Source organism: Ranitomeya variabilis, chromosome 5, assembly GCF_051348905.1.
Source record: "Ranitomeya variabilis isolate aRanVar5 chromosome 5, aRanVar5.hap1, whole genome shotgun sequence".
NCBI lineage: Eukaryota > Metazoa > Chordata > Amphibia > Anura > Dendrobatidae > Ranitomeya > Ranitomeya variabilis.
The window spans coordinates 570,040,534-570,054,905 of record NC_135236.1 but is presented as its reverse complement, the minus strand read 5'-3'; positions in this window follow the sequence as shown (position 1 = coordinate 570,054,905).

Here is a 14,372-nt window from a genome sequence, read left to right as displayed (position 1 = left end):
CGTCATGTTCCTATGAAGGTTTCTTCCCCTAAGTTTAAGCCTTGGTTAATTGGCCCTTATAGGATTTCTGAGATTATCAATCCAGTGTCTTTTCGTTTGGCCCTTCCAGCCTCTTTTTCCATCCATAATGTTTTTCATAGATCTTTGTTGCGGAAATATGTGGTGCCCGTTGTTCCCTCTGTTGATCCTCCTGCCCCGGTGTTGATTGATGGGGAGTTGGAGTATGTGGTTGAGAAGATTTTGGATTCTCGTTTTTCGAGGTGGAAGCTTCAGTATCTTGTCAAATGGAAGGGTTATGGCCCGGAGGATAATTCTTGGGTTGTTGCCTCCGATGTTCATGCTGAGGATTTGGTTTGTGCCTTTCATTTGGCTCATCCGGATCGGCCTGGGGGCTCTGGTGAGTGTTCGGTGACCCCTCCTCAAGGGGGGGTACTGTTGTGAATTCTGCTCTTGGGCTCCCTCCGGTGGTTATAAGTGGTAGCGCTGCTGTCTCTGGATCACAGCATTCATCAGGTTTGTCCACTTTTTGCAATTCGGACTGGGCTATTTAGTCTTGCTTGACCCTTTAGTCAGTGCCAGTTGGCCATTGTTTCTGGAGGATTCACATCCCTGCCTGGTCTCTCCTGCTTTGCTGTTCATTTCAACAAAGATAAGTTCTGGCCTTGATTTTTGCTGTCCACATGCTGTGGGCCTTATTGTTCAGTTCTTTTCCATGTTTTTGTCTTGTCCAGCTTGGTCTGTATAAGGATTTGTTTAGCCAAGCTGGTATCTCTGGAGATGCAGATATACCCTCCATATCTTTAGTTAGATGTGGAGATTTTGTATTTTCTGTGGTGGATATTTTCTAGTTTTTTAATACTGACCGCATAGTACTCTGTCCTATCCTTTCTATTTAGCTAGAAGTGGCCTCCTTTGCTAAATTCTGATTTCAGTCTGTGTATGTTTTTTCCCTCTCCTCTCACAGTCAATATTTGTGGGGGGCTGTCTATCCTTTGGGGATTTTCTCTGAGGCAAGATAGTTTTCCCTTTTCTATCTCTAGGGGTAATTAGTCCTCCGGCTGTGTCGAGATGTCTAGGGAGTGAAAGGTACATTCCACGGCTACTTCTAGTTGCGGTGTTAAGTTCAGGGTCTGCGGTCAGTGCAGGTACCACCTTCTCCAGAGTACGTCTCATGCTGCTCTTAGGCCACCAGATCATAAGTTTACCCCCACATATGGGTATCAGCGTACTCAGGACAAATTGTACAACAACTTTTGGAGTCCAATTTCTTCTCTTACACTTGGGAAAATAAAAAAGTGGGGTGAAATATCATTTTTGTGAAAAAATATGTTTTTTATTTTTACGGCTCTGCATTATAAACTTCTGTGAATCACTTAATAGGTCAAAGTGCTCACCACACATCTGGATAAGTTCCTTAGGGGGTCTAGTATTCAAAATAGTGTCACTTGTGGGGGGTTTCCATGTGTAGGCACATCAGGGGCTCTCCAATAGCAACATGGCGTCCCATCTGAATTCCAGTCAATTTTGCATTGAAAAGTTAAATGGCGCTCCTTTGCTTCTGAGCTCTGCCATGTGCCCAAACAGTGGTTTACCCCCATATATGGGGTATCAGCGTACTTAGAACAAATTGTACAACAACTTTTGGGGTCCATTTTCTCCTGATACCCTTGGTAAAGTAAAATAAATTGGAGCTAAAGTCAATTTTTTGTGTAAAAAAGTTAAATGTTCATTTTTATTTAAACATTCCAAAAATTCCTGTGACACACCTGAAGGGTAAATAAACTTCTTGAATGTTGTTTTGAGCATCTTGAGGGGTGCAGTTTTTAGAATGATGTCACAATTGAGTATTTTCTATTATATAGACCCCTCAAAATGACTTCAAATGAGATGTGGTCCCTAAAAAAAATGGTGTAGTAAAAAAGAGAAATTGTTGGTCAATTTTAACCCTTATAACTCCCTAACAAAAAAAAAATTTGGTTCAAAATTGTACTGATATAAAGTAGAGATGTGGAAAATGTTACTTATTAAGTATTTTGTGTGACATATCTCTGTGATTTAATTGCATAAAAATTCAAATTTGGAAAATTGCAAAAGTTTCAAAATCTTTGCCAAATTTCTGGTTTTTTTCACAAATAAATGCAGGTAATATCAAAGAAATTTTACCACTATCATGAAGAACAAAATGTCACGAGAAAACAGTGTCAGAATCACCGTGATCAGTTGAAGCTTTCTAGAGTTATAACCTCATAAAGGGACAGTGGTCAGAATTGTAAAAATTGGCCCAGTCATTAACGTGCAAACCACCCTTGGGGGTAAAGGGATTAAGACATGTCTTAAATAGGAGCAGTGCGTTCAGCGAACTATGCAAAAATCAATAGTATGGGAAATAAACATAGTAAATTATATGCAATATATGTTATCACAGATATTTGCTTCTTTCAAAACTTATAAACACACCTTCAACTCTGAAAAACAACTCAAATCCCTCTTACTCCAGACAAGACTAACTGCCAGTATTGTAGTACACTTCCTGACTTCTGACTGATTTTCATAATGCAAATTAGCCATCTGAAAATCAACTACATTGAATTCAGCTAATCAACCCTTGGATATGTGGTATATCAAACTGCAAAACCACAACATATGTTTTAGTTCAATTCAGTATGTTCCAACAAATAAAAAGTGATTTGCCAATAAGTACAATAAACTAGTAACTAGCTACAGGAAAACATTAGTACATGGTTTGCTAGGAATGCATCATAAAATAATGTATATATACATAAATATATACAGTATTGAGAAAAAATAAGTACATCCCTTTTGAAAAGTGAGATTTTAATCATTACCTAATTCAATACAAGAGCAATTTCCCAAATTTTCATAAGACTGAATTCCATGGAACTTTTTTTAAGTAGCAGGGATCTTATGTGAAAAGAATGCTAAAAATGGTACCCCAAGTTTCCCATAAATCCTAATTGGAACTCTATACCAAAGTTGCATAAATCCCTCACAATACATCCAGGCCACCCCTTTATATTAAGTGTAGATTCCCTGACAGAACCATTGTCCAAATATATCAATTGGCTGCTCAGACAGCTTCTTAAAGAAATCCCATCTTATATCTAAAATACGAGGGAAATTTGAATGCCCTTAATGAGGTTTAATAGCAAGATGGCTTTTCATTGACTTATGTAGACATTGAGAGCCTCCATATGTGCATTCCACAGGATAAGAAATGAAAGGATTTAATTTGTGAAGCATGGGGTTTCATCCTGAAGCACAATGCTTTCAAATTCCTAGATCAATGGTATCTGCAGTGAATCGGCACAGCCATGGAGACACATGTAGCATATTCATTTGCAAATTTATTTCTAGCCATTTTTGAAGCGAGATATGTTGTTTCAGAGAACTAAACTAATAGACAACAAGGATTGGAGAGCTAAACTACTAAACAACTTGGGTTGGATAACTAAACTTGTTCACCAGGGGATGGAGAACTAAAGCATTGGACACCAAGGTGTCACTAGACACCAAGCATTGGAATCCTCAGTGCTCTGTTTGTAACAGTTCCTACAGTGCTTCTGCCTCCTCCACCTCCTCTAGGGCCTCCACCTGTGCCCTCAAGCTCAGCCTTAATTAAACACACATTCCAACACTGCAGAAAGAATCCCTCTCTCACCTCCGTATTGCGCAGCCAGGGCTCACCGTAATCTGGCACATGCCTTGGATCCCGATGAGCAGGTACTGGGCAAAGACGTGGGCAGGCAGCAGCCACAGCCAAGTGGGGTAGCGGTGAGTCAGCGTGAAGGCCGGGAATGCCCCGGCCGGTGGCGTCCCTGGATACAGACAGTAAAGATGGCCGACAAGAGTGCCTAGTGTGTGATGTCACAGAGGCTACGGGGTAGCGCTGGGCCCAAGAAGGTTACCTTTCTTTGCCCAGTACCTGCTCATCGGGATCGCCGCTCAGCAATCTTGACAGGCGATCCACGCATCTGACAGCTCTTTGCACCTACCACTCTACGGAAACCTGGTGAGTCAGACCAGAGCTATTAGCGCTAGACTTCGTGTTTGTACACATGGTATATCTACTCTCCACACTGCACAGTATTTACAGGGCATATCTATTCTGGGCGCACAACAGGAGCACCAGTGGGGGATTTTATCTCGTCTTTTATTTTGCATAGACGCCCTTCCTGCAGTGACATATCCTTAAGCGTGGCATCAGTTCTTTTATAGCACTTTTGTTCACAATATATTTCAGCCTTGGCACCTGGCTGTTCTGATCCCAACTGCTAAGGATACTATTCAGTTTGCGAGCGCTGGTGTTTTTACTTTTACAAAAATAAATTTTGCCTGTTGCTTCCCCCCTGGAAAGGAACGCGCCCATGCTACACTATTAAAACATGCTGGGAGTCAATCTTGACAATGGTTTTCCCCAAGACAGCAGTGAGGCACACAATTTGGATTGCCGTGATAGCCACAGGAATTTTCAGTTGTCAACACAAAAACATTAGCAGTCTTGCAGCACTGTTGTCCTGTGTTACATCACTACCAAGGACAGCATTTGAGAGTTTGTATGCTCTACCTGTGTTTGCGAGAGTTTACTCCCAGTAATTATTTTTCTACCCACACTGCAAAGACATACAGATAGTAAATTTAGATTGTGAGTCACATACAGATAGGAAATTTAGATTGTGAGTCCTAGTGATGACATTGCCAGTAATGTCTGTAAAGTGAATGTTTAATTATTGGCACTATATCACTGGTAAAACCCCCAAAAAATTTAAAGTGATGCTCAGCCACACTCAGGTAACACACATATCAGTTAATAGCTAACTATTGTCAGAAAAATGTAAGGATAGTAACATGTGCAGTTGACTGAAAGACAGTGGATGACTGCTGGTATTGGAGGCCTACTGCTACATTCAACACACATGAAGGAGACCCAATGAAAAATCTACACATTTACAAAAATGTATTTGCACACAAACAAAGTGACATTAATTTCACCAGAAATAGTCTAATAGGGACCAACAGGTCTTCCACTTCACCCAATCCAGCAAATGGACACCCAACCAGGAATGATGGATAAAATAAAGTGAGAGGCAAAAGCCTCAGCCAGCTCACTGACAGCCACAGGTGAGCGGAACTCCGTCTTGACTGGACATGCAAAGATCAGGAAAGTGAAAAAAAAGGGAGTAGTTCCAGCTCCTTAAAATAGAAAAATTTTATTGATCCATATAAAACTCCATAGTTGGCATGAAATCCTTGTATAAAATGGATGCAAGAATGTCAGAAAAAGAGATATGAGCAACACGTTTCGATCTAAGCAGATCTTTATCACAGCTGTATATGGATCAATAAAATTTTTCTATTTTAATGAGCTGCAACTACTCCCTTTTCTTTCTCTTACCCAACCAGGAATGTTCACATTTCAAAAAATTAGTGGCAGACACTAACAAAGTGGCATCAATTTTACCTCAGTAGAAATAATATAATAGGGACCTGCAGGTCTTCCACTACACCCAACCCAGCAGATGGACACCCAAGCAGGACCGTTCATCTTTCCACAAATTAGTGTTAAAATCTCCAGCAGCAGCAACAATAGCAGGCACATAAGCCCCACTAAAGATATCAGAGACTGTAATTATGTAAGAACAATAATAGATACAAAAACCTCAATAACATATTGCAATCATTACAATAGGGCCTAAAAATAGCCCATTCCAAAACAAACAAACAAAAAAAAAAAAACAGCAAAGCAAACCAACTCCAAAATATATATATCACACAGAGAAAATAGGAGTCATTAGGTATAAAAATAGTAAATTTATTTGTACTTCAAAGAAATCAACATACTAAATCCATTACATCAAAAAACAAGTATCTGCAGGAAAATTGAAACAGAAAAGAAAGAACCCTGCTCATTACCCCTGCCCACTCTGTACAAAAATCGCATTAGATAAGGTGCAAGTGCAGTAATATATTGCACATAGAAGGTAAGCAAAAAAAAAAAAAAGCCAGCCAGCATTCTAAGATCACTCTATCAGTATATCGGCCACAGAGTAACAAAGTGCTTACCAAAGGCAGGGAGGTTCCAAACCCGGGCGTGGATGCCCCAAAAAACCCCGACGCACGTTTCACGTGTCTATAACACCGCTTTCTCAAGGGGAATGTAGGTGTTCAGCAAAGAGGACCTTTTATGATCCCATGATCAAACATGTGGTACACAGCCAGCCAATCACAGTGGAAAGTCGGTGATTGTGCTCCGCCCACCCCGGGTCCAGACCATGAAGCAGAGTGTCAGCATCGCCACGCACGCATGGGGAGAGAAAGGACATAGGTCCCCGCACATGCGGACAAGGCACACAAACGCGCCACTGCATGCCAGGAAGCCAGGGCCGAGGCGCGCACGCGCACACCACTGTGACACCCTTGAAATGCGTGTACACAGAACCGAAGTCCTGCACAAAAGACAACTGAGGTGAATAGACTGAAAACGGCCAGCACATTACAGATCAATAAACCCGGGTAGGCAAAACAGCTATAAAACATGAATACACCATACATAAGTAATTCAAAACAATATCGGTATCTCAGGAAATATAAGTCCAAAGTTATATATCATTGATCAAATCCAGATTTGTTCAGATATTGGCAGATCCTGCAAACTATGTTTTCTAACACGTCAATAACCTTGCCATCCCAAGATTTCATTAACAAGTAAAGATGGATCATTTGATGTCCTGCTGAAAAAAGACAAACATAAAAATAAATTTTAGAAACATTAAAAAATATTTAAAAACCGTACACACCCGGAAATAACACAGGGTGAAGTGGGAAGACAGGTGCATAAACTACAAATATATATAACTTTCCTCTGAGGAAAGGAAGCATAGGACCTGGTTTAAGAGAGATGCCGTAAAGTGGCTACCAGGTACACATAAAATTGGCCATTTTTATGCGCTAAACGCTCTCATTTTTCATATTTCTAGTGCAGTAATGCAGTTCAGTTTTCATGTTTCATGTATGCATGTTTTAGCGCTGCAGTGTGCTGCCTTTTTTACTTGACTGTACATGAGTTGGTTACTCTAGGTTCAGCACCTGTTCACACTTAGTCTATGTTTGGATGTGACGGTCAGTTTTTTCAGTCGTATATCATGTGGCAGTATGAATGTCATATACTATGCCACATGTGGGTGTTCAAAAATTTATATTGGCCTGACATCTAGAGAGCTAAGAAGGCGTGTGCGTGAGCATGTGTGGGACATTTGTGCAGCCAAGACAGTAACTGATCTTTCCCTCCTCAAAACAATCCGGCGCTATTAGAAACAATTTAATGAGTGTGATCCTTCGTCATTTATTATTATTATTATTATTATTATTATTATTATTATTTATTGTTATAGCGCCATTTATTCCATGGCGCTTTACATGTGAGGAGGGGTATACATAATAAAAACAAGTACAATAATCTTAAACAATACAAGTCATAACTGGTACAGGAGGAGTGAGGACCCTGCCCGCGAAGGCTCACAATCTACAAGGGATAGGTGAGAATACAGTAGGTGAGGATAGAGCTGGTCATGCAGCGGTTTGGTTGATCAGTGGTTACTGCAGGTTGTAGGCTTGACGGAAGAGGTACGGGGTATTGATGTGGTTCACTTAGGGATCAGATGAGGTGATTACAAGAAGATGTTGGCGCAGGTGGAGGCAAAGTGGATTGTGGTGCTAGACACTATGACTCCGAGTGGTCTAAATGAGTCCTTATCCTTTTCATCTTTTCTTTGACCTTTTTTGGTTTATTATTTTTTTTATTTTTTTACATTTTTTTTGTATAAAGTTATATATATTCGTAGTTTATGCTCTTGTCTTCCCTCTTCACCCTGTGTTATTTCCGGGTATGTTTGCTTTTTAAATATTTTTTAATGTTTTTAAAATTTATTTTTATGTTTGTATTTTTTCAGCAGGACATCAAATGATCCATCTTTACTTGTTAATGAAATCTTGGGATGGCAAGGTTATTGACGTGTTGGAAAACATAGCTTGCAGTATCTGCCAATATCTGAACAAATCTGGATTTGATCAATGATATATAACTTTGGACTTATATTTCCTGAGATACCGATATTGTTTTCAATTACTTATGTATGGTGTATTCATGTTTTATAGCTGTTTTGCCTACCCAGATTTATTGATCTGTAATGTGCTGGCCGTTTTCGGTCTATTCACCTCAGTTGTCTTTTGTGCAGGACTTCGGTTCTGTGTACACGCATTTCAAGGGCGTCACAGTGGTGTGCGCGTGCGAGCTTCGGCCCTGGCTTCCTGGCATGCAGTGGCGCGTTTGTGTGCCTTGTCTGCAAGCGCAGGGACCTATGTCCTTTCTCTCCCCGCGCGTGCGCGGCGATGCTGACACTCTGCTTCATGGTCTGGACCCGGGGTGGGCGGAGCGCACGTGCCGACTTTCTACTGTGATTGGCTGGCTGTGTACCACATGTTTGATCATGGGATCATAAAAGGTCCTGTTTGCTGAACACCTACATTCCCCTTGAGAAAGCCGTGTTATAGACACGCGAAACGTGCGTCGGGGTTTTTTGGGGCATCCACGCCCGGGTTTGGAACCTCCCTGCCTTTGGTAAGCACTTTGTTACTCTCTGGCCGATATACTGATAGAGTGATCTTAGAATCCTGGCTGGCTTCTTTTTTTTTTTTGCTTACCTTCTATGTGCAATATATTACTGCACTTGCACCTTATCTAATGCGATTTTTGCACAGAGTGGGCAGGGGTAATCAGCAGGGTTCCTTCTTTTCTGTTTCAATTTTCCTGCAGATACTTGTTTTTTGATGTAATGGATTTAGTATGTTGATTTTTTTGAAGTACAAGTAAATTTACTATTTTTATACCTAATGACTCCTATTTTCTCCGTGTGATATATGTAAGAACAATGCAGCATGCTAAAAAGTACAATATTCAGTAACAGAAGTTATCAGTTGTCTTTGGACAGGATGTAATGTTATACCTTCACTAATGCTTTCACAAACATTAACACCTACCCAACATACACCTCAAACACAAAGCCTAAAGGTACCGTCACACTCAGCGACGCTGCAGCGAAATAGACAACGAGCCGATCGCTGCAGCGTCGCTGTTTAGGTCGCTGGGGAGCTGTCACATAGACAGCTCTTTCCAGCGACCAACGATCAGGGGAATGACTTCGGCATCGTTGAAACTGTCTTCAACGATGCCGAAGTCCCCCTGCAGTACCCGGGTAACCAGGGTAAATATCGGGTTACTAAGCGCAGGGCCGCGCTTAGTAACCCGATATTTACCCTGGTTACCATTGCAAAAGTAAAAAAAAAAAACAGTACATACTCATCTTCTGACGTCCCCCGGCGTCCACAGGGTTACGCGCTGCTGCTCAGAGCTTCCTGCACTGACTGTGTCAGCGCCGGCAGTAAAGTAGAGCACAGTGGTGACGTCACCGCTGTGCTCTGCTTTATGGCCGGCGCTGACACAGTCAGTGCAGGAAGCTCTGAGCAGCAGCGCGTAACCCTGTGGACGCCGAGGGACGTGACAGACATCAGAAGGTGAGTGTGTACTGTTTTTTTTTACTTTTACAATGGTAACCAGGGTAAATATCGGGTTACTAAGGCAGCCCTGCGCTTAGTAACCCGATGTTTACCCTGGTTACAAGTGAACACATCGCTGTATCGACGTCACACACGCCGATACAGCAATGACAGCGGGTGATCAAGCGACAAAATAAAGTTCTGGACTTCTAGCTCTGACCAGCGATATCACAGCGCGATCCAGATTGCTGCTGCGTGTCAAACACAACGAGATCACTATCCAGGACGCTGCAACGTCACGGATCGTCGTCGTTCTCGCTGCAAAGTCGCTTAGTGTGAAGGTACCTTAATCCCCTTTTCTCCAGGACCTTGCTTTTTCCAAGTCGTGTTTCTCAGATAGTGTGGTAGGAGCACAGTATTAGCAGTCAAACATGTGATTTTAATCTCTGCACCACCTCTGCAAACAGCTGAATTTAAGTGACAGTAAATTCCAAGGTGAAATATGGAGTGCTGTATTGTGTTAGTCACAGAAGAAACAATTGTTTCAGTTTTGATGAGGCCTGTATGACAAAGATCTGCTCCAAAATAATTCAAAGTGAGATGTCCACTACTTTATGAAATTAGTAACAAAATATTTTGGTTTGGTTTTGGTTTGGATGAGGCCTGTATAACATTGACAAAATGCGACAAACAATTTCTAAGTGAGACATCCCCTACTGTATTACGCTAGTAACAGAAGAATTTTGGGGGGGCTCTCAATGAGGCCTGTATAAAATTGACTACATGCTCCAAACAATTTCAAAGTGAGATGTCCCCTACCATATTATGTTAGTAACAGAAGAATTTTTGGGGGCCTGTAAATTAGGCCTAAATAACATTGACTACATGCTCCAAACAATTTTAACGTGGTATGTGTTAGGTGTTGAGCTCCCACTGCTGAACAGGGGGAATCTTGAACCATGTCCGCTGCGGTCTCCCATTCTCCTCCATCCTCAGTGGAGCCTGCTCAGCAGAGACGTCGATCCCAGCATGTGACTCAAGCAGATACTGCGCGTTTGGTTACAGCTGCCTTTCCAGGCTCAGCCTTTGTAACCAGCATTGAACAGCGATGAGCAAACATTCAAGGGACTAAGGGTACTGTCACACAGTGCCATTTTCATCGCTACGACGGTACGATTCGTGACGTTCTAGTGATATCGTTATGATATCGCAGTGTCTGACACGCAGCAGCGATCAGGGACCCTGCTGAGAATCGTACGTCGTAGCAGATCGTTTGGAACTTTCTTTCGTCGATTGATCACCCGCTGACATCGCTGGATCGTTGTGTGTGACAGCGATCCAGCGATGTGTTCGCTTGTAACCAGGGTAAACATCGGGTAACTAAGCGCAGGGCCGCGCTTAGTAACCCGATGTTTACCCTGGTTACCAGCATAAACGTAAAAAAACCAAACAGTACATACTCACATTCCGGTGTCTGTCCTCCGGCGTCTCAGCTTCTCTGCACTGTGAGCGCCGGCCAGCCAGAAAGCGAGCACAGCGGTGACGTCTGACGTCACCGCTCTGCTTTCCGGCCGCTGTGCTTACACAGTGCAGAGAAGCTGAGACGCCGGGGGACAGACACCGGAATGTAAGTATGTACTGTTTGGTTTTTTTACGTTTACGCTGGTAACCAGGGTAAACATCGGGTTACTAAGCGTGGCCCTGCGCTTAGTAACCCGATGTTTACCCTGGTTACCCGGGGACTTCGGCATCGCTCCAGCACCGTGATTGCAACGTGTGACCGCAGTCTACGATGCTGGAGCGATAATCATACGATCGCTGCGACGTCACGGATCGTGCCGTCGTAGCGATCAAAATGGCACTGTGTGACGGTACCCTTAGTCCAGCTTTTCTTCTACTGAGCATGCCCACGGGACGACCTCTCATTGGAGGTCGGGGGTCATATGCTCAGGTCCTGTAGCATCTCCGATTGGATCACTAGGAAGGTCCCAGAAGGCTACAGCTAAAAAAGGTTCACATGGCCGCTCGGCCATGTGCTAGTATAAAACTGACTGAAATTGTGTGTGTGGATGTATAAGTGAATCTGGTGAAAGCTCCTTAATCATTCCCATCCCTAGCATTGTTGAAAGTACTTGGGTGATTGAGCTACATAGTGCTAGACTGTGCCATCCAGAACTAGGCACAAGCTACAGCGTCTATTAGCAGCAACTGCCAGTGTGGCGCCGTGCGCAATCAGAGCGCTTTCCTGACCCTAGTTTGGGTGGTTAGTGGCATCTGCCAGAGCGGCGCTGTATGCACTCAGTGCAGTAAATGCTTTAGTTAGTCCTGTCTTGACAACCGGTCAGTGTAGGGTGGGAACTCCCGCTTGGACTCAGCATCTGACTCAGGGCGTCCTCAGGCGTGGGCTCAAAAGCCACCGAGGGTCAGAGCACGTCCAATCACCAGTTTAGTGGGGGTGATTCATAGGGATCCCACCATCGTCTTTCAGCTGCACCCTGTGACATGCTAACAGGGCGCAGCGTATATTTAGCAACTATGTGAAGCAACAGAGTTCACTTCCATTCACACTGGGTGAGGTCTAACCCACGTGTGAGCAAGCATCCCTCCGCCATTACTCAGCAGCAGGTTCCATCTCTGCACGGTGGACGCCGGGCTGCGAACTCACCTCTTATCTCCCTTTATATTATTTGGTGCATTCCGCTAGCCCTCAGTATGTCACCTACAGTATGACATTAGTATCAGAAAAATTTGGGGGGCCTGTCGATGAGGCCTGTATATCACTGACTACATGCTCCAAGCAATTTTAAAATGACATGTCCCCTACTTTATAACATTAGTAACAGAATAATTTGGGGGGGCTGTCGATGAAGCCTGTTTAACATTGACTAGATGCGACAAACAATTTCTAAGTGAGACGTCCCCTACTGTATTACGTTAGCAACGGAAGAATTTTTTTGGGGGGCGCTCAATGAAGCCTGTATAAAAATGACTACATGCTATAAACAATTTCAAAGTGAGATGCCCCCCTACTGTATGATGTTAGTAAGAGAAGAATTTTTGGGGGCCCTGTCAATGAGGCTTGAATAAAATTGACTACATGCTCCAAACAATTTCAAAGTGGTATGTCACCTACTGTATGACATTAGTATCAGAAGATTTTGGGGGGCCTGTCGATGAGACCTGTATAAAACTGACCACATGCTCCAAGCAATTTTAAAATGACATGTCCCCTACTATATGACATCAGTAACAGAATAATTTTTGGGGGGCCTGTCTATGAGGCCTGTTTAACATTGACTACATGCTACAAACAATTTGTAAGTGAGATGTCCCCTTCTGTATTCAGTTAGTAACAGAATTTTTTTTTTTCAGTGTGGATGAGGCCTTTATAATATGGAAAATTATCCATGGCATTAAAACAGTTGCTGCTGATAAGGTGCATGTTTGCTGGAGAAATATGGCCGTGTTGTTAGATGAACTAATCAGGAAAAGGGGCATGATGACAGCGGGAATGGGAACCTTCAACAGGATCAATAATGGCTGCTATGGGAAGTTTGAGATCCAGGATCCAGCTTACAATGATTACTCATTTACCCAACACCAACTACCAGAGAGTGTTTGATGCTCATCAGAAGGTGTCACAGATGCGCGTCTCAATCTAGGCATAAAAGATGCCCGTGAGAAATTGAATGCCAAAGATACACATAATCTAGAAAATAGGCTCAAAACAATCTCAAACTCAGATCTCGGCTGCTGTATCACGTTTGTAACAACAAACACAATTTTTTTTATGCGCAACAGCTCTGCACACAGAACAAAATCAACGCCACTAAATTAAAAGGTTAGATATATACAGGCAGTATCATGTTTACCAACAGAAAAAATATATATTTTAATATAATTGAGGTCTGCAGACAGGATCATATCACCACCACAAAATGACAATGAGGGAACGCTGGGCAGTATAACATTCAGCAGCAGAAAAAATTATAATTTTTTAAATGTGCGTTAGGTCTGCAGATGGGTTCATATCACTGCTACAACATGACAGTGTGGGATATGGCGGGCTGTATCACATTCAGCAACAGAAAATATTATAATTTTTTTAATGCTCGTTAAGTCTGCAGACTCGTTCATATCACCACCACAAAATGACAACGTGGGATACAGCAGGTTGTTTTACATTTAGCAACAGAAAAAATTGTAGTTTTTTTTAATGTGCCTTAGGTCTGCAGACAGTTTCATATCCCCACAGCACTAAATGACAAGGTGGGATACAACAGGCTGTTTCACAATTTAGCTAGTGAAAAAATATTATTTAGAATGCTATACTCATGCATGGAGCACAATAGAAGCAGTGCGCAACACACTTTTAGGACATGTGCCCTGCTGGCTTTGTCTGTGGAGCTGCATAATGTATCGTCCCTGTCCACAAGAACGTGTCTATATGTCTGTGATTAGGTGGACTTTTCCTGTGACTGCATTGGCCAAATCACGGCTGGTGTTCTATAACACGTGCTTATGTAACATGGGACGGCACACCAGGAAAAATAGTGTTGGCTAGGAATCAAGTACTGTGGGGCTGCCAATGCCTAGAGGTCACAGAAAGACTCAGTTCCCACAAGTCGAAATGGCAACATTTCCAGGGATAGCAATCTGGCAATGTGAGTGTTTAGTGTTTTGGGGCCTGTGGGTGGATGGCTGGATATTTCTGCTTTCTTATAAATGTCAGGGGCAGTAACAACTGAACACTGTGCTGGGACAAAGAAGTTGACCTAGTTGTTGACTGTTGTGTGTGTGCA